The sequence below is a fragment of the Thalassophryne amazonica genome, chromosome 19 (assembly GCF_902500255.1).
Source record: "Thalassophryne amazonica chromosome 19, fThaAma1.1, whole genome shotgun sequence".
Taxonomy (NCBI): domain Eukaryota; kingdom Metazoa; phylum Chordata; class Actinopteri; order Batrachoidiformes; family Batrachoididae; genus Thalassophryne; species Thalassophryne amazonica.
The window spans coordinates 29,711,044-29,736,180 of NC_047121.1; the positions used below are offsets into that span (position 1 = coordinate 29,711,044).

At 41.5% G+C, this 25,137-nt stretch overlaps 1 protein-coding gene across 5 annotated transcripts in view; it reads right to left on the reverse strand.

Moving 5' to 3' along the window:
* Positions 1–25,137, reverse strand: part of ccdc88c (coiled-coil domain containing 88C) — a 112,581-nt gene that overhangs the window by 74,092 nt on the left and 13,352 nt on the right. The gene's annotated exons all lie outside the window — the stretch shown is intronic.

Here is a 25,137-nt window from a genome sequence, read left to right on the forward strand (position 1 = left end):
ATCGGGTTCTTGGTCACCTCCCTGACTATGGCCCTTCTCCCCAATCACTTAGTTTAGATGGGCAGCCAGCCCTAGGATGAGTCCTGGTGGATACAAATTTCTTCCATGGACAATGGAGGCCACTGTGCTCATTGGGACCTTCAAAGCAGCATAAATGTTTCTGTACCCTTCCCCAGATTTGTGCCTGAAGATAATTCTGTCTTGGAGGTCAACAGACAATTCCTTTGACTTCATGCTTGGTTTGTGCTCTGACATGCACTGTCAACTGTGGAACCTTATATGTAGACAGGTGTGTACCTTTCTAAATGTCCAATCAACTGAATTTACCCTAGGTGGACTCCAATTAAGCTGTAGAAACATCTCAAGTATGATCAGTGGAAGCAGGATGGACCTGAGCTCGATTTTGGGCTTCATGGCAAAGACTGTGAATACTTATGTGCAACATGTGATTTCTTAGGTTTTTTATTGTTAATATACGAGGTCTATTAGAAAAGTATCCGACCTTATTATTTTTTTCAAAAACCATATGGATTTGAATCACGTGTGATTACATCAGACATGCTTGAACCCTCGTGGGCATGCGAGAGTTTTTTCACGCCTGTCGGTTACGTCATTCGCCTGTGGGCAGTCTGAGTGAGGAGTCGCCCACTCTCTCGTCGATTTTTTCATTGTTTAGGAATGGCTCAGAGACTGCTGCTTTGTTTGATCAAAATTTTTTCAAAACTGTAAGGCACAACTGAGTGGACACCATTCGATAAATTCAGCTGGTTTTTGGTAAAAATTTTAACGGCTGATGAGAGATTTTGGTGTGTAAGTGTCGCTTTAAGGACGGCCCATGGTGCCTGACGGCGATCTGCACTTCGAGGTGGCAGCGTCTCGCCGTTTCAAGTTGAAAACGTCCACATTTCAGGCTCTGTTAACCCAGGAAGTCATCAGAGAACAGAGAACTTTCAGAAGAAGTCGGCATGAGGAGTTTATTCGGACATTCCATTGTTAACGGACATTTTGTAATGAAAGAACGTGCGGGCAGAGTCGCATGTCGGGCCGGACCCGACCGCGGGGGGTCGCGACAGGAAAAACACCTCCGTTGGAAACCTTAACGGGCAAGTAGGAACATGCCCAAGCTGTTAAACAATTTCTCAGTTACTCACTTGTTGAAAGCCATCAAAAGCTGCCTGAATTTTACAAATGGTTTTCAACACGGAGGTGTTTTTCCTATCGCGGCACACACACAAATTCGCCGAGTCGTTTCCGTGACGACTCGGCGAATTTGCGTGCACGTCTTTCATTACAAAATGTCCTTAAACAGTGGAACGTCCGCATAAAGTCCTCATTCCGGCCTCTTCTGAATCTTCTGTTCTCTCACGACGTCCTGGGTGAATTAAGCCTTAAATTAGGATGTTTTCAGCTCGAAACAGGCCGACGACAAGCCTGGAAGCGCTGCGCGACGTCCCGCTCCGTGGGAAGTCCTTAAAGCGACAGAAACACCCCATAATCTCTCAGCCATTAAACTTTTCACCGAACACCAGCTTAATTTCTCGAATAGTGTCCACTCGGATATTCCTCACAGGTCCAGAAAAAAGTTTGATAAAGCAACGCACGCCGTCTCGAGCAGCGTGTGAAACAAAGGGATTCAGCCGAGAGGGCGGGACCACATCTCACTCAAGGCCTGCCCACAGGGAAATGACGTCACCGACACGCGTGAAAAAACTTACGCATGCGCACGAGGGTTCAAGCATGATTGGTGTAATCACACGTCATTCAAATCCATATAGTTAAAAAAATAAATAAAAGTGTCGGTTTATTATCTAATACACCTCGTATTTGCAAAAATCTGCAAAAAGCTTTGTTCACATCATCATTATGGATATGTGGATAAAGTGAAGAACTGAACATTTTCCAGATGCCCTGTACCTATTCAACCACATAAAACCCAAGATAGACTGCTTTTTGATTTCAATTAAGGACTCCCTTTTTGTTGCTCTTGTTTTTTATTTTTTATTTAAATGTAATGACAATAAAAGCATTCTATTCCATTCCTTGATCAGTCATAGTGTGACTAGGACTTAACTTATGCATGTTAAATGTGATTGGTGTTGTTTAAGTGGTGTGCATGTTTAATCATTTCAATACTTTGCACTTGCTTTTATAGTAAAATAAATCTCACTGTAGTGGCACTTTATAACTTTGCCACATCTGCTTTAAAACTAATCGTCCTCTGGTTGCGAGTTGACCAATAAATCACGTCAGTCACATTGTCGTAAAATGTCATATGGTTGGCAATGTCGTAAAAGTATTATACTCACCGTCAAAAGTAGCGAGATGATTATCTCAATACAACAGCCACTGTGTGTTCCCAGGACGTTAAAAATTTAAACGTTGACGTCTCGATACGGCTTTGTACATGTTAAAAGGTAAGTACAATGCATTACTTCATATGTTTATTGCGTTACTGACGTGGGTCGTGGTTTCAGCAGAATAGAATGCTGAATAAAATACTTTATTGTTAAAGACTGCTGCGTGGGAAGAAAGTGTGCAAGTCTGTCTTTCGTTTATTTTCTGTTTGTTTTTTCTCTTGCACTTAGATATTTACTCTTATTTGCACATTTTGTAAAACAGACGGAAAACCAGCTACGCTGAATTTAGATTGTACACAACACCAATCCCAGTTCCACTCCCAGTTTCAAAGATCTACCTATGACCTAAACATTTTCAGCCAGAAACAGAGCAACAGTCTACTGCCTCCTCCATGGTAACCTTTTTTTCCCACCCTTTTCTTCTGTTGACAAAGGGTCCATCAGTACTCAGTCTCTGTCAATCCATTAAACCAGTTGTTACCCTCTACTAAAGTGGTGAGTAGGGGGCGCACACACACACACACACACACACACACACACACACACACACACACACTGACAGGATCCAGTATACGTCAAAAGACAAAGACATGTTTTCTGCAGCTCCAGTGTTTTTCTCTTTTTTTATGGTTATGTCAGCTTGCCAAACAGATTCATTTTGTGGGATTTTTACTATTTCTGAGTTTCTCTTTACCACTGAAAATGGTCACATCACATAACCTCAATGTTTGCCAGTGTGGAGGACTTGGCTTTACTCTGCCTACTTCTGCTGCTAATGATAGCCTTTGCAAACCAAGTTAGCAAAAGTCCCCATACTATGATATCTGGAAACTTAAGACAGGGCAGACAAAAATGCTATAAAGGGCCTTTCACACTGAGCGCACTGCGCAATCATTTTGTCACTTCTGCATGTGCAGAATGCATTTAGGGGTGGAGTTTCGGTTTCTGTGCCAGAGGCTGAACAAGTCTCGCTTTCACCACGTTTGTGAAGAGTCATATGCTCCCCCAAAAAACAAAAATAAAAAAGCAAAACAGTCTGCGAGTCATAACCACAAGATTAGGTGCAAAAAGCAAAAGAATGAGTGAAGGAGATCACCCTGCTGGGAGGAGCTCTTTTCAGCTACTATTCAGAGTGAGACAGGGCAGGGCTGAAGCAGCTGGCCTGCCCAGGGACCCACAGACCCGGTGGGTGAGTGAGTGAGACATTCACTCCAAAATTTTTCACTTTTGGATATATACACGTCCATTTTTTTTTTTTTTTTTGCAACAGAGCTTGCAAATTTGTCTGAGGTGAGTGAGTAGTCTGAAAAGAAAATGTGACGTTAGTTTTATCAGGTAACGTTAGCTTAGCCTTTAGCTGAAGTATGCTGAATCACTCAGTCAAACTGACTGAATGTTTAATATTTGCAAATTGATCTATTTTTATTTTTACCAAATTAATCTAGTTTTTTTTTTTATTATTATTGTAACTGCTCTGACTACAAGAACAGTCTCAACTTTAAATAACTTAGATTTTTTATTTTATTTTTTTAACCATCTAGTAATCAGACCTTACAAAAAAAAAAAAAATAGTACAGCACTATTTAAGGAATATATTTATTCCCTTGTCCCACATCAGGAACATGTCAACATTTGCTGTGCAGAGAACCTTGTAAATCCAGATGCACTTGGAGCTGAAAACCAAAACCTGAATTCCAGACAGAAGAAGAGAACATCTGTACTTTTCAAAATATGAGGATAGTGTCTCCAAAAACTCCACCAAGAGGTCGAAACTGCAGAGAAGAACATCTGGTTAAATGTCCTGAGAGTCCAGTTCACTTGTCTCTGAAAACCAACACTTGATGCTACGCTTGTAAATTAAACAACGGCTCTTTGAAGCGCAAGTATTTAATTATTTAAAAAATCGGTTTCCTTTTATATTTTAACAGTAAATGAATGAATCATTAAACATGTCCATGAATTCAAAGTTCACTCAAAAAGACACTTGCATGGGTAGAAGCCCCGCCCCTATCGTGCATTATTGGGCACCGTAGTCTCATTTGAGGGTGGGTGCTAAAGGGGTAAAATATGACGCATATGATGCAATAATTCTACATCCGGGGACAGCCCTCAACTGTCCCCATCAGAAACATGGTGCTTTATCTGAGTTTTTGGGCAAATTACGCAGCAAACAAAGTGAAAATACAAAGAAAAAGTGACGGTGCGGTGGAAAGTGGATATGTGTTGCAGTTTGTTTATGACCCGGAGCTCAAACGTGTCGAGGTAGTTGTGCAGGCAGGGGAATGCAGCTACTCTGGCTAGGTTTGTAGGCTAACACTTACCAACACAACCTCTACCATTTGCCTCCCTTCTCCACTGGGAACCAAAAAAACTAAACTTTTCGCGACTTCTTCAGTGACTGCAGCTGAAAACAAGACAGTATACCATTTTTCCGTTAGAAGTGATGCTGTTTGCAGGGAGAGACCAATCCCTGGACAGAGGGTGAGAGTGTCAGCACAAACATTTGAAGGATAGGGGTTTCAGCGGAAACCATTTTAAACCGGCACATCCACTAGTTGGCAGCGAGTATGCTTTTAAGTTTGCTGAATGGTTTGTGCTGAAACTCCCACACTACACCCGGGAATTAGTCTCTCCCGTGTTTGTGCAGGCTGTCCCGGATGTGGTCAAATCCCGCGATATCACGCAGGGGTTCAAATGAGACTGCGCTGCCCTATTTCAAAGCATCACAATCACTGCAATAGTCAAATTAATATTTTAGTAATTACTCTGTACTGATTACAATATTAAAAGCAATCACATAGTCAACAAAGACATAATGAAATCTTGGAATGACTAAATTAAAAAAAATATTTCATCATGAGGTTTATGTCACATTTAGAAATCCTAACTAACAGACACACTGCAGTCATTGTTACCTCAACTCCCGTTGTGTTTATAAGAAATATTTCAATAATTTATGGTGTCTGTTTTCCTGGTTGAAATGCAGATATGAATTAATGAATCTACCAAACTAAAAAGTGTACACATTACTTTTCATGGCATGTTATTTGTCTAACAATAAATGTCCAAGGTTCCTTATAATGTTAATCAAGAAATCACCTCATCTGAAACAACAACAGATAGATTATGGCTTTCATTTACAGATGAACAAAGAAATTATTGTTTTTTAAACTATTTTAATGACAAGTTTTCTAATGGAAGAAACTTTTTTTTTACTTCAAAATGTACAGTAATGAGAAATTAATCTTGACAAAAAATTGTAAGGATTTTCTTTAGAAAACTGCTGTGTATAAATTAGCAGTGCTGATGTTCCTCTGACACATTTCTGCACTCTGTTGTCTTCTATGTTTGGCTTGATTCCTCATTTCTATTGGATGCACAAAGCTCTGTCACAATACGCAGTGGTGAAAGTTGGACTGAGCTGAAATTTGATAGTGGTAAGTTTGACGTCAAGCGGTGGTGCACGCTCCCGGTGGAGCGTTGTGCAAGCTCAGCTTTTGCACGTCGCTTCTCATTGAAAATAATGGGCTTTAGAGCAATGTGCGTCACATTTGCACGCTCTGTGTGAAAGGGCCTTAACATCTCCATAGTGTCTCGGTTTTAACTGCTAAATAAATTTTTAACTCCATCAGTTCATTTCTTTGCCAGAATATCTGCAGCCAAGAATATCCACCACACCCAGATTGGTGACAGCCCAACTCAGCTGTGGCTCAGTCACAGACCCACAGCTGATCCAGTGTCCATCAGAGACACATGAGAAGTGCAGGTAGACTAGTGCCTGCATATTTGCATCATTTATCCTTCACAAAAAACAGCGATTATCCCACAGCTAAATACACATTTCGCACTGCATTATTAAATAAATAAACAAATACACATATCAGCTGTTTAAAAAAAATGGGGGGGGGGGGGGGGGGGGGGGCAGAAAAACACAATGCATGTAATTTGGACATGGTCCACGAGACACTTCGAGCCTGTGGACATGCCACTTGAAGTAAAAAAAAAAAAAACTATCACGAATCAGCAACCATGACTGAGACTTTACACATCAGCTGACTTGGGAAAGACCCTTTTCCCCTCAGTGAATACTGGCATTTGTCAGGATCTTTTCTGAATCTTACTCTCTTCAACGTTTCCATGAACTGGGTGTTTGATCATGTTGTGGGAAGCAGTGGCTTAGTTGCCTTGGTTAGCAAGAAAAAGGGTTACAGAGTCTGACTTTGCAGATGATGCTGTGATCTTTGACTGGTCTACTGCACTTGAGAAGCTGAGTTAGGAATCAAGAGTGTGTGGTTTTGCAACTGCCCTGGATGAAGATTTAGAGACATTCACGTTACTGGGACCTCAGCCTGTGTGGTCAAGAGACACCTGGGAAGAGCTCATGGAGTCACAAAGTTGCTGGACAGAGGTGTTTCGTAATGTAGATACCTCTGCAGGAGAATGAAGGGCCAAGTCTTGAAGCTTGTGCTGCATCCTGTCTTACTGCATAGTTGTGAGACCTGGACACTAATCAGTGACCTAAGGTGAAGACTGGATGTCTTTGGTACTATGTCTCTTCAGAGGATCTTTAGGAACTGTTGGAATGAGTTACTTTGAGAGACTCAGATGAGATGTATCACTTGCACTGTGAGGGAACATCAGCTAGGACGACATTCTGGCCATGTTGCGCATTTCTCTCGGTATGAATGATACAAAGTGCATCAGTGTTGAGGACCTCAGCAACTGAAGAAAGCCAATGACACGCCTACATTAAACCCTGCTGCAACTTACAGATAGTTTAATTTAATTTAATTAGCTTATAATGCGCCAAATCACAGCAAAAGCCGTCTCAAGGCGCCTTACATAAAACAAGTCAACATAAAATTTAATAAATAATTAAAAATGAATAAAAAATTCAAACATAAATAAAAACAGAAGTAAAAGAGTAAAACAAATAAAAATAAAAACTATCCATAAGAAAGAGAATAAAAATAGGTTTTGAGTCTTGACTTAAAAATGTCCACAGACTCAGACTGCCTCACGGTCGCAGGAAGACTGTTCCACAGGGTGGGTGCATGATACGAAAAGGCTCTTTGACCTGCTGACTTCTTCTTCACCCTGGGAACACAGAAGTCCTGCATCCTGTGACCGCAAAGCCCGGGCCGGCACATAGAGTTCCACCAGATCAGCCAGATAAGATGGCGCCAGTCCATGAACAACCTTATAAGTCAATAACAAAACCTTAAAATCTGCTCTCACAGAGACAGGGAGCCAGTGCAAAGATGCCAACTGCTACGTGTCAGAAGTCTGGCGGCAGTGTTCTGAACCAGCTGAAGACCCCTAATGCTGGACTGTGGTAACCCTGAAAATAGAACATTACAATAATCTAGTCTAGAAGAAACAAAAGCATGAATCAGGGTCTCAGCATCAGCCATGGACAGAATGGGGCGGATCCTCGCTATATTTCTCAAATGGAAAAAAGCAGTCCTAGTAACATCCCTGACGTGGAGATCAAAAGACAACGTGGGATCAAAAATTACCCCAAGGTTCCTCATTTTGTCCATATGATGTATGACACAGGAACCCAGGCTGAGCGCCAGCTGGTCAAACACCATCATTTCACAGTTACCAAGACTGTTCTCGTAGTGTGGCTGATGTGGCAAAACGTAGCACCAGCGCATGCTCCCAGACCTGACGTTTCTCTGCTCCACCAGGAACTGATCTACTGCTGAACCAATATTCAATGTTACTTACAAGCATGAAACAACATTAAAAAAGCTCAACTTTTTTTCTCCCCCAATTTAAGAATTGCACTGGTTCCTACCCTGTGCACACAGATCAAAGTCAAAGTGAACTACAATGTCAATACTGCCATATGCATGCGACAGAGGGCACTGAAATGGCATTTCTCAGAGCATATGATACGCAACAAAGAGCGTATATACAGCGATGGTGCCGTCATGCCAACTTTGCCATCAAGAGGACTAAATTTAACTAAGACGTCCATACTGTTCCAGCGTGTACACTGACTCACAGCCTTTGCTCCCACTGTGTGCATGACGTGTCGTGCATCCAGGTAACTATGCTGTAATGCAGTCTATCAGTTTTTATTTATCAATATTCAAAATCTAAATTACCTTCACACCTGTTCAACTCAGTGTTCTACCAAATAGCAACACTGATAGAAATACTCTCTTTATGGTGCACATAAAGGTCAGAGGTGACTGGGCAATGGACTGCGTTTAATTTTTTTTTAAAAATAGATTTATATGACAGTCACTTAAAGGTGCTTCTGCTGAATAAGGTTTAGCCTGTCCCATCTCCTGAGCAAGCACACTGGGAATAGTTTTCAGAAAACATACGCAGTTTACATAGTTTTCAGGTGGGACATACGCGGAACACCTCCCAAGCCCCCGCGAGGCCCATGAGGCTCCCTACATTTCACCCACAGAACCATACAGGTGATTTTAACGTCAAGAGGACAGACATCAACCAAGATGTCTTTCTTTTTCAGTGTACCCATTGAATAACAGCTGTGACTCCCACCACGTCAGCATCCTGTGGTGGGTCCTTTTCTCTGCCACTCTTGTGAAACACTCTAGTTCAGTGTCAACAACACAGCCCGCTTTCCTCATGAGCCTGTCCACTCGTCCAGTGTCACCCTTCTTTGTGTTGTTTCAACAGCACACAACAGCATAAAAGAAGTGTCATTTGCATAATAAACCATGCCCACTTTATGCAGTCATCAACAAACTGTCAGATTCAACTCAGATGTGATCCATAATTACAGCAAAGTGAACTTAAAATACATGCACTTTATTGCATCAAGTCCATTTTTGCCTTTTTTCCATTTATTGCGCCACCTACTGACTCATGTCTACCAACTTTGGCAGACAGCATTCACTCATTGCTGTGTGTCATTGTGCAAAGTGTCATGTTTATCTCAAGTAATGTTGGGAAAATATGCAAGATTTCCTGTTTTGACTGCGCCCTGCAGTAGGTTCTCCTTTACAAAGTTGGAAGCTTTTCTAAAGTTCTTAAAATGAGCTTACCAAGCTCATTTTAAGAACTGAAGCTCCTAATGGTCCATAGATTCCACTTTCAGAGACTGGTGTCAATTGAGGTGATGGCTTGGGACATGACAGATTTTAAAGGTTTTGCATATTTTGTAAAACTGCATAAAAATAGAAAAGTGTGTGGCTCATATCAGAAGATTTGTCCCACTCCATAGAATCTTGATTGTGTGATGAACCAATTTGGAGTGTTTCTTCAATACACTGCCACCTGGAGACACAAAAATGGATTTTCCTCTGGCCCTACCTTGTGCTGATCCATATCAGCCCTAAAAAAATTTTCAGTTTGACAGGTTGAATGATGTGAGCCACGCCCACATTTCCAATTTAAAAAGCCCATAGGCCATGCCCCTTTCAACAATCATGATGTACTTATGCATTCAGGTAAGGCCTGTCCCAAGATTATCCACGTCAAATTTGGTACAATTCCGATTATCCATCCAATTTTGAGATATAAATGGTAGAGAGGCTGATGGCACTCCCTAATGTCCAATCTAAACTATTTAATCCGAGTCCCACTCTGCACTATTCTGCATCAACCATGAGTTTTATGCAGACCCCAGTTACAAAGGGAAGTCCAATCTGCTGTGTCACGTGTTTTTAACAGGAAGTTCATCTTTTACTTGTAAGATCGTTAAAAGTCCATCAAGCTCATTTTAATAACTTAAGCTTCTAGAGCCCAGTAGAGTCTGTGTGCAAGGTTTGGTGTTATCAAAGCAACAGTCTGGGTTGTGTCTCAAAAAGACAAGTTTTGCATATTTTGCTAATTTATGGAAAAACTATGCTGGCACAAATGGGCGGGGCCTAACTCAGGAGATTCAGCTCTAGCCAGTGAACACATCCATACAAGGCACTTGAATTAGGGAATAACGCTGTTGTGTCTGATGATTTGAGGACATTCACGCTGGTTATACAGTCGCAAATTGAGCTTTACCAGTGACGCGCTTGCGGTGCCGGTAAAATGGATATTTGCGACCGTATAACAGCATGAACGTCTCCAAATCATCAGACACGAGGTGGTTATTCCCATTTCAATCCAATTCCATTGTTTGCACGGTTTATTTTTCTGTAGGTAATTCGGTTGGCGAGGCTTACCGTCGAGGCAGCGTCACTCCAACAGCGGTCAAGGCGCGGAGTAATCCATCAAATGTGAAAATCCATCAAATGTAAAACAGTAATTCTGTATCAGTATCCACATCAATACTTTCGTATGGTAGCTTAAATTCACCCATTTCAATGGAAGCAGAACGCGACTTTCTCTCATTCTCAGCTAACAGCGCCATTATGACATCTGCATAGCAGTGCACATGGCCGGTGTTCTGTCGAGATGTACGTCTCGTCGCATTAATCGACAGTTCCACGTCCCAACAATATTGCGCATGTGTGCGCATTCAGCACTCAGATTTTACAGCAGGGTTTTTCCACAATCAGTTTGGGCAATAAAACATTATCAAGTTCAAATAAGGTCAGCAGGCAGGGAGGCAGACAGACACACACACACTGAACGCAACAGTCTTTCCTGCTGTTGTGACTGTTTGTGTGTGCACATGAAGTAGGCCAGAGGATATGGAGTTCAAAACAACTGATCTCAGTTCAAGGCTTTGTCCTACGGTTCTCACAGTTACCAAGGAGAAAGAGTATTGGTGTTTACAGAAAGTATTCACAGCACTTCACTTTTTTACATATTTTGTTGTTATAGCCTTATTCAAAAATTGAGTATTAATTTTTCCCCCCTCAAAATTCTACTCACAACAACCCATAATGACGACATGAAAAAAGTTTTTTTGTGAATTTTTGTGAATGTATTAAAAATAACAGACTAAGAAATTACCTGCAAGTAAGTATTCACACCCTTTGCTCAATACTCCATTGATGCACCTTTGGCAGCAATTACAGCCTTAAGTCTTCTTGAATATGATGCCACAAGCTTGGTGCACCTATCTTTGGACAGGTTTGTCCATTCCTCTTTGCAGCACCTCTCAAGCTCCATCAGGGTGGATGTGGAGCATCAGTGCACAGCCATTTTCAGATCTCTCCGGAGATGTTCAATTGGATTCAGGTCTGGACTCTGGATGGGACACTCAAGGACATTCACAGAGTCATCCCAAAGCCACTCCTTTGATATCTTGGCTGTGTGTTTAGGGTCATTGTCCTGCTGAAAGATGAACTGTCACCCCAGTCTGAGGTGAAGAACGCTGTGGATCAGGTTTTCATCCAGGATGTCTCTGTACATTGCTGCATTCATCTTTCAATCAATTCTGACTCGTCTCCCAGTTCCTGCTGCTGAAAAACATCCCCACAGCATGATGCTGCCACCACCATGCTTCACTGTAGGGATGGTGCCTGGTTTCCTCCAAACATGATGCCTAACATTCATGCCATAGAGTTCCATCTTTGTCTCATCAGACCCGTTTCTCATTGTCAGAGTCCTTCAGGTGCCTTTTGGCAAACTCCAGGTGGGCTGCCATGTGGCTTTTAATAAAGAGTGGCTTCCCTCTCGCCACTCTAACATACAGGCTTGATTGGTTGATTGCTGGACAGATGGTTGTCCTTCTGGAAGATTCTCCTCTCTCCACAGAGGAATGCTGGAGCTTTGACAGAGTGACCATCGGGTTCTTGGTCACCTCCATGACTAAAGCCCTTCTATCCCTATTGCTCAGTTTAGACAAGTGGCCAGCTCTAGGAAGAGTCCTGGTGGATATAAACTTCTTCCATTTACAGATGATGGAGGCCACTGTCTTCATTGGGACCTTCAAAGCAGCAGAAATGTTTCTGTACTCTTCCCCAAATTTGTGCCTCAAGACAATCCTGTCTCGGAGGGTCTACAGACAGATTTAAAAAGGAAAATCATGGAAATCATCAGGGGTGCCCAAACTTTTACATACAATTGTATATTAAATTGGCACCCAAGTATTGTGTTACATGTTGTATTGGGAAATAAGTGTATCGCCCTAGTCCTAATATACGAGGTCTATTAGATAAGAAACCAACACTTTTATTTTTTTTAACTATATGGACTTGAATGACGTGCGATTACACCAATCATGCTTGAACCCTCGTGCGCATGCGTGAGTTTTTTCACGCGTGTCGGTGACGTCATTTCCCTGTGGGCAGGCCTTGAGTGAGATGTGGTTCAGCCCTCTCGGCTGAATTCCTTTGTTTCACACGCTGCTCGAGACGGCGCGCGTTGCTTTATCAAACTTTTTTCTGGACCTGTGAGGAATATCCGAGTGGACACTATTCGAGAAATTAAGCTGGATTTCGGTGAAAAGTTTAACGGCTGATGAGAGATTATGGGGTGTTTCTGTCGCTGTAAGGACTTCCCATGGAGCGGGACGTCGCGCAGCGCTTCCAGGCGCCGTCGTCGGCCTGTTTCTACCTGAAAACATCCTAATTTAAGGCTTAATTCACCCAGGACGTCGTGAGAGAACAGAGAAGATTCAGAAGAGGCCGGCATGAGGACTTTATGCGGACATTCCACTGTTTAAGGACATTTTTTAATGAAAGACGTACACACACAGATTCGCCGAGTCGTCACGGAAACGACTCGGCGAATCTGTGTGTGCCGCGACAGGAAAAACACCTCCGTGTTGAAAATCATTTGTAAAATTCAGGCGGCTTTTGATGGCTTTCAACAAGTGAGTAACTGAGAAACTGTTTAACAGCTTGGGCATGTTCCAACTTGCCCGTTAAGGTTTCCAACAGAGGTGTTTTTCCTGTCGCGACCCCCCGCGGTCGGGTCCAGCCCAACATGCGACTCTGCCCGCACATTCTTTCATTACAAAATGTCCGTTAACAATGGAATGTCCGAATAAACTCCTCATGCCGACTTCTTCTGAAAGTTCTCTGTTCTCTGACGACTTACTGGGTCAACAGAGCCTGAAATGTGGAAGTTTTCAACTTGAAACGGCGAGACGCTGCCACCTCGAAGCGCAGATCGCCGTCAGGCGCCGTGGGCCATCCTTAAAGCGACACTACCAGACCAAAATCTCTCATCAGCCGTTAAAATTTTTACCGAAAACCAGCTGAATTTATCAAATGGTGTCCACTCAGTTGTGCCTTACAGTTTTGAAAAAATTTTGATCAAACAAAGCAGCAGTCTCTGAGCCATTCCTAAACAATGAAAAAAATTGACGAGAGGGTGGGCCACTCCTCACTCAAAGACTGCCCACAGGCGAATGACGTAACCGACAGTTGTGAAAAAACTCTCGTATGCCCACGAGGGTTCAAGCATGTCTGATGTAATCACACGTGATTCAAATCCATATGGTTTTTGAAAAAAATAATAAGGTCGGATACTTTTCTAACAGACCTCGTACACGCATGCTTTTGTTTGCTGGGGGGGGGGATATGGTAAGTGGATGTGTCAGCTGTGGTGGGCGGGGTCTGATGAGGGCAATGACAGCAGTTTAAAGTAGGAATGGTTCCAAGAATATAGTTGGAAGAAAATACTACCACTAGTCACAGGTTACTAGGACTCTTATCTGTTGTTTACAGTGGCCTGTCCAACAGTGAAACCATTTACAATCATTCTTAACACTGAAAAATAACACTCCCATGCAGTCATAAATGACATTTGACAAACTGAAATCACTTTCAATAAAATTTTCATTGATTGATCTGAATCAATGAATTAACCGTTTGAACACTTAGCAAAATGGTTAGAAAACAGAGCTATAGTGGGCAGCATTATTGTCTGATATTACTGGAAGCTTGTCTTCTCAGGTTGCTGTTTTGTGCACCAGAGAGGGAACAGAAGGGAGGCGGCTGACACCCCCCCCCCACACACACACACAGTTAAAGCGTGGTCACTGGGGAGACCTGAACGATTCACTGGACCAGCCTCTGTGTCTGCTGGGACATTGTCTAATTAGGAGAAACCACATGTCTCACGTCGCATGAACAACTGTTTGTATTTCTCTACCAGCTGATGCTAAATTCTCTCAAGTCTCATTGTAATGCTCATCCATCTGTGACATAAACTTACATTATGAGGTGTATGTGTACGAACACGTAGGCCAACGTGTGTTGAGACCAACTGTGGTTAGAGATTAACCATCATTGGACAGATTAACCCCATACTTGCCAGAATGACCCATTTCAGGGTCATCAGCAAATGCAGTGTTTTATTTGCACAATCCTGATGTGCAATCAATGTTGAGGCTAAAGTCACCCCCCCCCCAAATTTGCCATGACAACAACAACAGACAAGATCCTGTGCAACAGCATGCTCTAACAAACTTCATGTTTGGAAAGTTTTTGGACAAATTAAATACATGTCACTGTCGCACAAAGCACAAAAAAGTCAATCCTACATTGGCTTTGAGGTCCACTGGTGCTTGTGCTCATCGACTTCATCATGAAGCAGCTGAAAGTCTACAACTTCTCCTGGACAGGCGGCCAACCCATCAGAGGTTACTTCCACAGCCAAGGCCGGTTGGGCATTTTTACAGGAAAGGTTGTAAAAATTGTCACAAGTTGTTAAACAAATCCTCAGGAAAAGGACATTAAATAGCATAAGTGACATCATTAAAATCAAAAGCCAATGTGTGTCCCAAGCCTCCATGTGCAGAGTACGTTCATGAACATCATGACAGTCTCCTGGACCTCACTTTCCCTACATGCGCTTGTTCAGGAAAGCGCAGATTCATTAATCAATTTCCCTCCTGAACTGAACTAAGGGACACCGGGGAGGTGTAACCTATCCCAGCAGTCATTGGGTGAGACACGGGGTTCAGGGTTCACCCTGGACAGCCTGCCAGTCTATCACAGAGCCACATATAGACAAACACAGTCACACCTGTTTTTTTTTTTTGTTGTTGTGCCACATGATACCATCTGAACCACAGACATGCATATATTGGGCATGTGGAGATTAATCAATATGAATTGCTATCTAGACACAAACATACATGATGTGAGTGCATCGATTCATTCATTGTGCATAGATTCAATTGACAGGTTGAATCGTGTTGAATTGCTCGCTGCCTGCTTGCATCAATTTTTTTCTGAGGCACATTGAATGCAGCACGAATGGTTTGGGACACTGGAGCGGACGCGGTTTTGAGGGCATTTATCAAGAAAAGGATTATTTCTCTACGTTGATTCCAGATGCAGCGGGTCTGCCATCTCCTTGAAGCAACGAAGCAGCGATTCGACCCGCTGTTGAGTGGTTCTTTGCTTCACTGGTTTTCAGAAGCGGCACGTCCACTGGCGTGATCACCAGCTGATGCATAAACTGAAGTTGTCCATCAGGTAAAGGAAATAATAATAATAATGTCCTCTGTTTTGTGGGACTAAGTGCACAGCTCCAACGAGCCGTGCAGATTTCTGTCAGAATTAAGAACTTCAGAGCAAATTGCCATTTTAAATCAAATGACATCTCTTACCAAACGTCTATGGAGTTAATATCGGACAGGAAATGCTTTTGGCAAAAACTACAGATTTTGCTTATTTCTATTTATGACCAGAGATTTAGGATCCACCATGTACCTCAAGGATCCAGTGACCATGTACAGATTCTATTGATTTTTATTTATGTCCAGAGATCACGCTAACTGTCTGAAATGAAAGAATCGAAAGATCTGCTGGGACGCTGGTGTTTATCACAACCCGATCAACATTCCTGATGAGCTTCACTCGACGATAATTTCTCATATTAGTCATGAATAATGTTTTGTGAAGTATTGTTTGTTTCGGTAAAATATGTCAGAAACAGAAAATGGCATTAAAATGAGCATGAACATGTTCATCTACTTAGAACTAAAATCTTACCTGACATAAGTCCTGAGTGAAAATCCTAGAGTGACCAAATGTTTTTGGTTTCTACATGCCTCAAGCCTGAAATTCATTTCCTTTCTCCTCTCTTCTGGAATGCAATAGACTAGAAAAAAAACACTTTGAACAATCTGCTCAAGGTTCATAAGTAAAGAATCTGCTCTTACTGTATGACATTTGTTAAAAATTGATTAAATCTATACCATAATTCTCTAAGGGCAAAAATTTGCGTCTGTTACAGGTTAGTGATGTAAACTTAAAGACACAGTAAGAGATTTTCTAAGCAAAACTGCAAATGTTTTTTAAAGTCCTACTTCTCACAGTGGAAGCACCTTATGTTAACATTAGCATGACATTATGCGATGTTAGCAAGTTTTCGTGGTAATGTTAGTCTGGTAGCATTCTATTATGTGCTGCTTGCAAGTTTTAATGCCAACTACAGCCCAGCATTGCAATATGTGATGCTAGCACGAATGAATTCTAACAATAGCCCTTTAAGCCCCTTTCACACCGGACCTGCTTCAAGTTGCATATGCTGTGTATCTAATAACCCAGGAATGTCTGTATCAGTTCCGCGCAACAGGAGGGGAGAGGTTTGAGGAGGTGAGAGCGCCGAGGAACTGCAGCCAGACTGTAATGAGCAGGTGTGCTCTCTGATTTCTCTTCTAGTTTATCTTTATTGTTGTGCAGCACTGCAGGTGGACGCTCTGATTTCTCTTCTCATTTCTTCCTGTGATCGCGGAGCTGCAGCTGTCAATCACACGCGCAATCTGCCCGTGAGGAGCCGTGAAGATGTCCTCCGTGAGGACACTGGATGTAGACATGTCTTGTACCTGGCGATCGGTCTGTGAGCAGGAGTTGATGGACTTTAACACAATTGTGAGAGAACTCATGAGGAGGTGAGAGCACTGAGGAGCTGCGTGATTTATAGCTCAGCAACAATGGAGCACAACAGGAATCATAAATTGGTGTCGGGTAGCGTTATATTGTGTGGGTGTGGCATCCAGTCACGTTAAGTACCGTTACATTGCCTCAACTTGCGTGAAAACTACTTCCTTTCTGCATCCAATGCTCTATGCTGAAAATCCACAAAAGATGAATCATGTTTGTTTAATTTTATTAAACATGTTTAATTTTTTCCGTTCGTTTCGCGTTGCCCTTTGTGTCCTTCACAGTATTGTGGCGTTAGGCTGCATTAACTCAGCACTAGGTTGCATGAATTTGGCATCGACAATACCGGAGAGAGCCGACATTTGCTGTTTGGTACGTTTATGTATTTTGGGTCAAGGATGAATGCTGCAAAACAAAGTTGATAGGACAAATATTTTTTGAGGAATTAGCAATTTTCGCTAACCAGTAAACAATGGACATTGTGCTGCAATGTACCACTGGCGTTTTTAGGTTTTAAATGTTATTGTGGTTTATGTTAGTTTAACAGGGTTATTAATGTTACTGATGCATTGCGTTTTTGTAGTTCAATTGGTTTAGTCACATTAGTTAAGTGTCACATTGCTGTTACCATGAGTGACATGTTGGTACCATGAGTGAAATGTGTAGCCTTCCACCACAGTCTCGGTTTGTCAAATTAAAAGCACTTGCTTACAGCAGACCGCAGAAAAACAAAAAGCTGTGCGTACAATTTTGATCATGCACAAACTGTGGAGAGCTGACATTTGCCATTTGGTATGTTTGTATATTTTGGGTCAAGGATCAACCGCGCCAAAAGTGAACATTGATAAGATTTATATTTTTAGAGAAGCTACATATATTTTCTAACAACGGATATTGATATTTACATTCTGGACTCACGCCATTCCAGCAGGGGCAGTAAATCATCTATATATTAAAAGAGTGAGTGCGTGTGCAATTTTATTTAGTAAGTTCAATGTAAGTACACAATATAATTATAAATACGTTAAAAAGACATGGATGACCCAAGAAAGTGAAAACGGTTATTTCTATTGTGGTCCATTTAAAAATCAAATGACAAAACAGAAGTTAAAATAAAATAATAGTGTGTATATGATAAGAACCTACAAAATTTATAAATACATTAAGACAGTAAACTGCCATAAAAATTATGTAATTAACAGTAAATAAAAGGGTATAGCATGGTATGGTACGGGTCGGAACGGTCAAGTCCAGCTTGGCTTGCATTTCCATTGCCAGCAGAATCCTTTTGTTTGGCAGGTGTAGCATGTAGATATTGACACATCATCGAGAGTATGAATGCTTAAGCATGGCCTCACCCCTTCACAAGGAGGCCAAACAGAGTAATTTAACATTTAATTTTATTTTGTCTTGGTGGATCATGGGATTTATTTTCATCGCATGCAGAATGCTGAAGAATTGACTGATGCCTGTGGTAAATGCTGATGCGAATGAATGAGGCGCTGTGAGTCTTCCAATTTTTAAAATAAGTTTAATTTTCCTGTTGTGGCACAAAGAGTCTGCATTTTCTGATTCAGGATGAAAATACACAAACCACAGAGGGACTTCTTTTAAAAAGCTACATTTCTTCAGCCACAAGGAATTGAAGTATTTTCAGACGTTTTCCAAAATCATGGCACTTTATGTGGATAAGTTTTCATCAGACTGTGATGATGAATCTGACTGAAACCAACAGGTAAGATTAAGACTTTTTATTTACTCAGTGTGTGAATGGCTTTAATATTTGAAGCAGTCTGAACTGTTCACATGAGGACTGCAGCTTTCAGTTGTTCAGCCAACCAATGGACAACATTAATATATATTTCGACTTATGAGTAACTTATAAGAAACGTGCATCAACAATCGCATAACTTACCTACAACATATGGCCCGCATAGGAGTCATACGTTGACATGCATTGAAAATATTGAGCATGCAAAATTTTCATTGAACTCGCCATATGACTACGTGTATCAGTGACCTTCAACCTGTTCTTAGCTTATACAAAACATACCCATAACTTATTAGATGTACGCCAGCGTATTTTGCACATTTTTAATACGTCTGCATATGCTGGCTAAATCGTCAAGATGCGGCAGGGCCATTACATTGCTTTGTGTTCTGAGACTGTATTCTACATAGAAATGTACTTTATAACATTTGGGATTGTCAAAAGGAGACCCTTGTTAAAACAATGAAAATGTGTGATGAGATCTACTGAGATTCATTAAATCTACAGTCTTCAAAAACCATGACATCCTTCACTCAATGCCCCAATCAGAACTGGGCAAGAGAGTGGACAGATTATATAAAATTAGTTTAAAGATGTATCCAATTTACACACAAAGCCCAACAGCGGCACACAATATTTTGAGTTTATGGATAGCATGTTTACATAATTTTATGAAGACTGTGCAGAAGAAATGTCATTAAAAAGTTTAAAACAAACATGATACTCGTATTATCAGAAGACAGTCTGTAGAGATATGTTAGCTAAGTGAATCCAAAAACTTTATCAGTTGTCCTCATTGGGGATTAGCCCAAAACTCAACTTAGACAAGAAGAGAGAAATTTTAAATAGTTACCAATGTAAGGCTCTCTTACGTTTACTTTATCTCATATTACCAACTGACTCTACAAGAGGTGCAAATACTCAAAGTTTTGGGATGATCACTTCTGGTGTCTTTCTCAAGTAGCCTATAGTTCAGTTAATGCACACAGGGATGTTGTTTACACTGTCTGAAGTGTAAACAATTAGTGCCCGTTTTCCTGCAAGCAGACTGAACGGTCCCCCTAAAAATCAGTCTCCCCGATCAAATCAAATCAATTTTATTTATATAGTGCCAAATCACAACAAACAGTTGCCCAAAGGCGCTTTATATTGTAAGGCAAAAGGCATACAATAATTACAGAAAAAACCCAACGGTCAAAACGACCCCCTGTGAGCAAGCACTTGGCGACAATGGGAAGGACAAACTCCCTTTTAACACGAAGAAACCTCCAGCAGAACCAGGCTCAGGGAGGGGCAGTCTTCTGCTGGGACTGGTTGGGGCTGAGGGGAGAGAATCAGGAAAAAGATGCTGTGGAAGAGAGCAGAGATCAATCACTAATGATTAAATGCAGAGTGGTGCATACAGCGCAAAAAGAGAAAGAAACACTCAGTGCATCATGGGAACCCCCCAGCAGTCTAAGTCTATAGCAGCATAACTAAGGGATGGTTCAAGGTCACCTGATCCAGCCCTAACTATAAGCTTTAGCAAAAAGGAAAGTTTTAAGCCTAATCTTAAAAGTAGAGAGGGTGTCTGTCTCCCTGATCCGAATTGGGAGCTGGTTCCACAGGAGAGGAGCCTGAAAGCTGAAGGCTCTGCCTCCCATTCTACTCTTACAAACCCTAGGAACTACAAGTAAGCCTGCAGTCTGAGAGCGAAGCGCTCTATTGGGGTGATATGGTACTATGAGGTCCCTAAGATAAGATGGGACCTGATTATTCAAAACCTTATAAGTAAGAAGAAGAATTTTAAATTCTATTCTAGAATTAACAGGAAGCCAATGAAGAGAGGCTAATATGGGTGAAATATGCTCTCTCCTTCTAGTCCCTGTCAGTACTCTAGCTGCAGCATTTTGAATTAACTGAAGGCTTTTCAGGGAACTTTTAGGACAACCTGATAATAATGAATTACAATAGTCCAGCCTAGAGGAAATAAATGCATGAATTAGTTTTTCAGCATCACTCTGAGACAAGACCTTTCTAATTTTAGAGATTGCACAAATGCAAAAAAGCAGTCCTACATATTTGCTTAATATGCGCATTGAAGGACATATCCTGATCAAAAATGACTCCAAGATTTCTCCCAGTACTACTAGAGGCCAGGGTAATGCCATCCAGAGTAAGGATCTGGTTAGACACCATGTTTCTAAGATTTGTGGGGCTAAGTACAATAACTTCAGTTTTATCTGAATTTAAAAGCAGGAAATTAGAGGTCATCCAAGTCTTTATGTCTGTAAGACATTCCTGCAGTTTAACTAATTGGTGTGTGTCCTCTGGCTTCATGGATAGATAAAGCTGGGTATCATCTGCGTAACAATGAAAATTTAAGCAATGCTTTCTAATAATACTGCCTAAGGGAAGCATGTATAAAGTGAATAAAATTGGTCCTAGCACAGAACCTTGTGGAACTCCATAATTAACCTTAGTCTGTGAAGAAGACTCCCCATTTACATGAACAAATTGTAATCTATTAGATAAATATGATTCAAACCACCGCAGCGCAGTGCCTTTAATACCTATGGCATGCTCTAATCTCTGTAATAAAATTTTATGGTCAACAGTATCAAAAGCAGCACTGAGGTCTAACAGGACAAGCACAGAGATAAGTCCACTGTCTAAGGCCATAAGAAGATCATTAGTAACCGTCACTAATGCTGTTTCTGTACTATGATGAATTCTAAAACCTGACTGAAACTCTTCAAATAGACCATTCCTCTGCAGATGATCAGTTAGCTGTTTTACAACTACCCTTTCAAGAATTTTTGAGAGAAAAGGAGGGTTGGAGATTGGCTTATAATTAGCTAAGATAGCTGGGTCAAGTGATGGCTTTTTAAGTAATGGTTTAATTACTGCCACCTTAAAAGCCTGTGGTACATAGCCAACTAATAAAGATAGCTTGATCATATTTAAAGTAGACCTGCATTGAAATAAATGCAGTCAGATCTTTGGACCAAAAAATGACATATTTACACATAAGATCCTTCTGAATGTAGTAAAGTAAATCTGCATGCCCAGATCTGTCATTCAACAGAGAAATCTTCATTTGAAAATGACAAATTTACAGCTAACATTTAGCCCTCCGCAAATTGTCCCTCTCATCATGGAAGCTGCCGAGACGTCAGGGACAAGACCCTATCCCAGCATGCATTGCGCGCACCAACTGTAATTTGTGGATTTACGTCAGTTTGCATCTGCACCTTTTTCTTGTCTTTATACAGAAGGATCTACTTTTTAAAACTTCATATTGTCTTGCAGTATGCTTGATGAGTACACATTTCTTTTATTTGTGCTTGAAAATTATTTTTGTGGACTTTTTCATACGCCCGTTTGATTGAGTGGTGTCGCATTGAAAATCTACTGTCTTTCACCTGCGGTGTACCGTCGCGGGCTACGGAGGCGAGACCCGCAAAGAATTCAAGTCATTAAAAATATATAAACCTCTCTCAGCGGCCACGGAGCTCTGCGGCTCCGATTACCGAGACGTGTGGCGCTGCGGATTTTGCAGCAAGAAGTCTGTCCTTGCAGCAACAGGTATCACCGCGCGCACTGCATTAAAACAGCGAGCGTAGTCTCGACTTGTGCCAGGTTGGCTGCAACTCCATTCAGTAGACAGAGAGGTGGTGCTGGCTGCACAGCAGACATGGGGGTGTGAGTGCCGCGGAGGCATTTAACGAGCGCATGCACTCGGTAAGCGTATCGGGGGCAGTGAGAGCGAGGCGTCGGGGAATAATGTCATCCGCTGTCGATGCCGCCGCTGATCTGATCCCCGGATCTGAGCAAGCAGAGCTGTATCTCACATTCATTGCAGCTTACTTTTGGATGTTGAAACCAGGATGTGTATAACAGTAACATTACTAAGAGATAAAATCAATTTCAATGCAGGATCGGACTGAAGGCGGGAACGCGTCGTCTTGTCACCTACGTCATGGAAATGATCCGGATGTACAAACTGTTTTCACAGAGGGCTAAATGTTAGCTGCAAATTTGTCATTTTTAAACGAATATTTCTCCGCTGAATTACAAATTTGGGCTTACAGATTTACTTAACTGCATTCACAAGGGTCTTATAAATACATATCAGCTATTTCTCTTCTGAAATCTGACCACATTTATTTCAGTGCAGGTCTCCTTTAAGATCGAAGCATTAATTAATGGTAGGGCTTCCTTGAGCAGCCTGGTAGGAATGGGGTCTAATAGACATGTTGATGCTTTGGAGGAAGTAACTAATGAAAATAACTCAGAACAATCGGAGAGAAAGAGTCTAACCAAATACCAGCATTACTGAAAGCAGCCAAAGATAACAATATGTCTTTGGGATGGCTATGAGTATTTTTTTCTCTAATAGTTAAAATTTTATTAGCAAAGAAAGACATGACACAGTTGACACAGTTCACGGATTAACACCTCGTTTCTGTTTCAAACTGTACTCCAGTCATCATCCATTTCAAGACAGATATCTGAAGTTTTTGTACAACAATCATTTCCACATGAATTCAGCATTTCATCATAAAAGGCAGCGGAAGCAATCTGAGCGCCGCGGCTAAATGAGCTGCTAGCTAAATGCGGTCACTGCGCGTTGGTTGTTTCAAAGCGGCACAGAATTTCGCTGAGTTTCTGCTTAAAACGCCCTTGTTTCTGCTTAAAACTGACTTTAGAATGATTTAAGAGGTTTTACCTTTAATCCATTTGATTGCTTTGGGTGAAAAGACTCCGTCTCAGACGTGCTGCAGTGGTCCGAAATGACGCATGCATAGATGCAAAATGCGGACCGATTTTTAGGAGCAGACCGTTCACTCTGCGACACTGGCTTGCGCTGTAAATGTCAGCACTACAACAGAAACCTCATTAGACACACGATAACTATGACGCAGTGATGTTGGAGAAAGAGTAAACATTGATTTGTAAGGTGAGTGTAAAAATAAAAAGAGACATGCAGCTCCAGTGCTGAACTTTGGAAAGCATTCTTAAGAAGAAGAGCTGTGATTCCAACATCATACATACAAAAAAAAAGATATGTTTAGATTATTTTTTTATAGATTTATTTTTAATCCGCACTCAGAGCTGTGGCCTATTTTTGATCGTTTTACAGAAGGTCAAAGGTGCAGACTGGATGCACACAGTTTGTGGTGCAAAATAATTAGGATTTCACGCCATCTCCCCATATGAAGCCCGTCCCTACTGAATAAATGAGGTATTTATCAATATGGTAACTTTGAGTAGTGACTGAAAGAATAAGGTCCTGGATACAAGTGGAGCAAAAAGAGATTCCTCAGTCAGGTATCTATGCTGACACTCTGGTACAGAGTGAGAAGCTCGCATATCAGAGTAGAGCTGCTGCTTCTTCACAATGAAAGGAGCCAGCCGAGGTGGTTTCAGGTATCTGGGGAGGATACCCCGTGGTCACTTCCCTAGGGAGGTCTTCCAGGCAAGTCCAACTGTAAGAAGTCCCAGGGGAAGACCCAGGACACACTAGACAGATTCTATCTCCCAGCTGGCTTGGGAATGCCTCAGGAGTCCTCTGGGAAGAGTTACAGGACTTGACCAAGGATAGGGAAGTGTGATGGAGCTGCCTGGTCTACTGTCACCACAAAGCAGATCCGGATAAGCAGCAGAAAATTAATGAAATCATATTGCATGCATGACAAGACAACCTGTCATATATATATATATATATATATATATATATATATATATATATATATATATATATATATATATATATATATATATATATATATATATATATATATATATAAACACACAAACAAACAAGTGTGGTTAGATGTTTTACATCTGCACTTGGACCATTCTGAGTGCACGATTATGCCAAAGAGGCAGTGGCTTTCACGCATCACACCCAAAATGTATGCGCACCCTTCGCATTCAGATGTCAAATTACTGAGGATTTTGCTCACTTCCCCATAAAAAGCACCACAGTTCAGTACTATGGACAGCTCCCGTGGGAATGACAGCAACAAGGAAGACAGTCTTAAAAATCTGTGCCACATACACATAGCTGTCCTCCAACAATGTTACACGTGTGTGCATCAATGTCTTTCACAAAAACACATACATGACCGCAACTTCTATTTTTCCACAAGGTCCACAACCGTATTCTTGAGTGGACTGCAAAAGAGACTGTTGGCATCTCTCCTAAATCACCAACAGTCTCATCTCAGTGCAACTGGGACTTCAGGGAAATCAGCAGAGGTGCACAAAGATTCAAGTCATCCCATTATGGTGCCAAACTTGG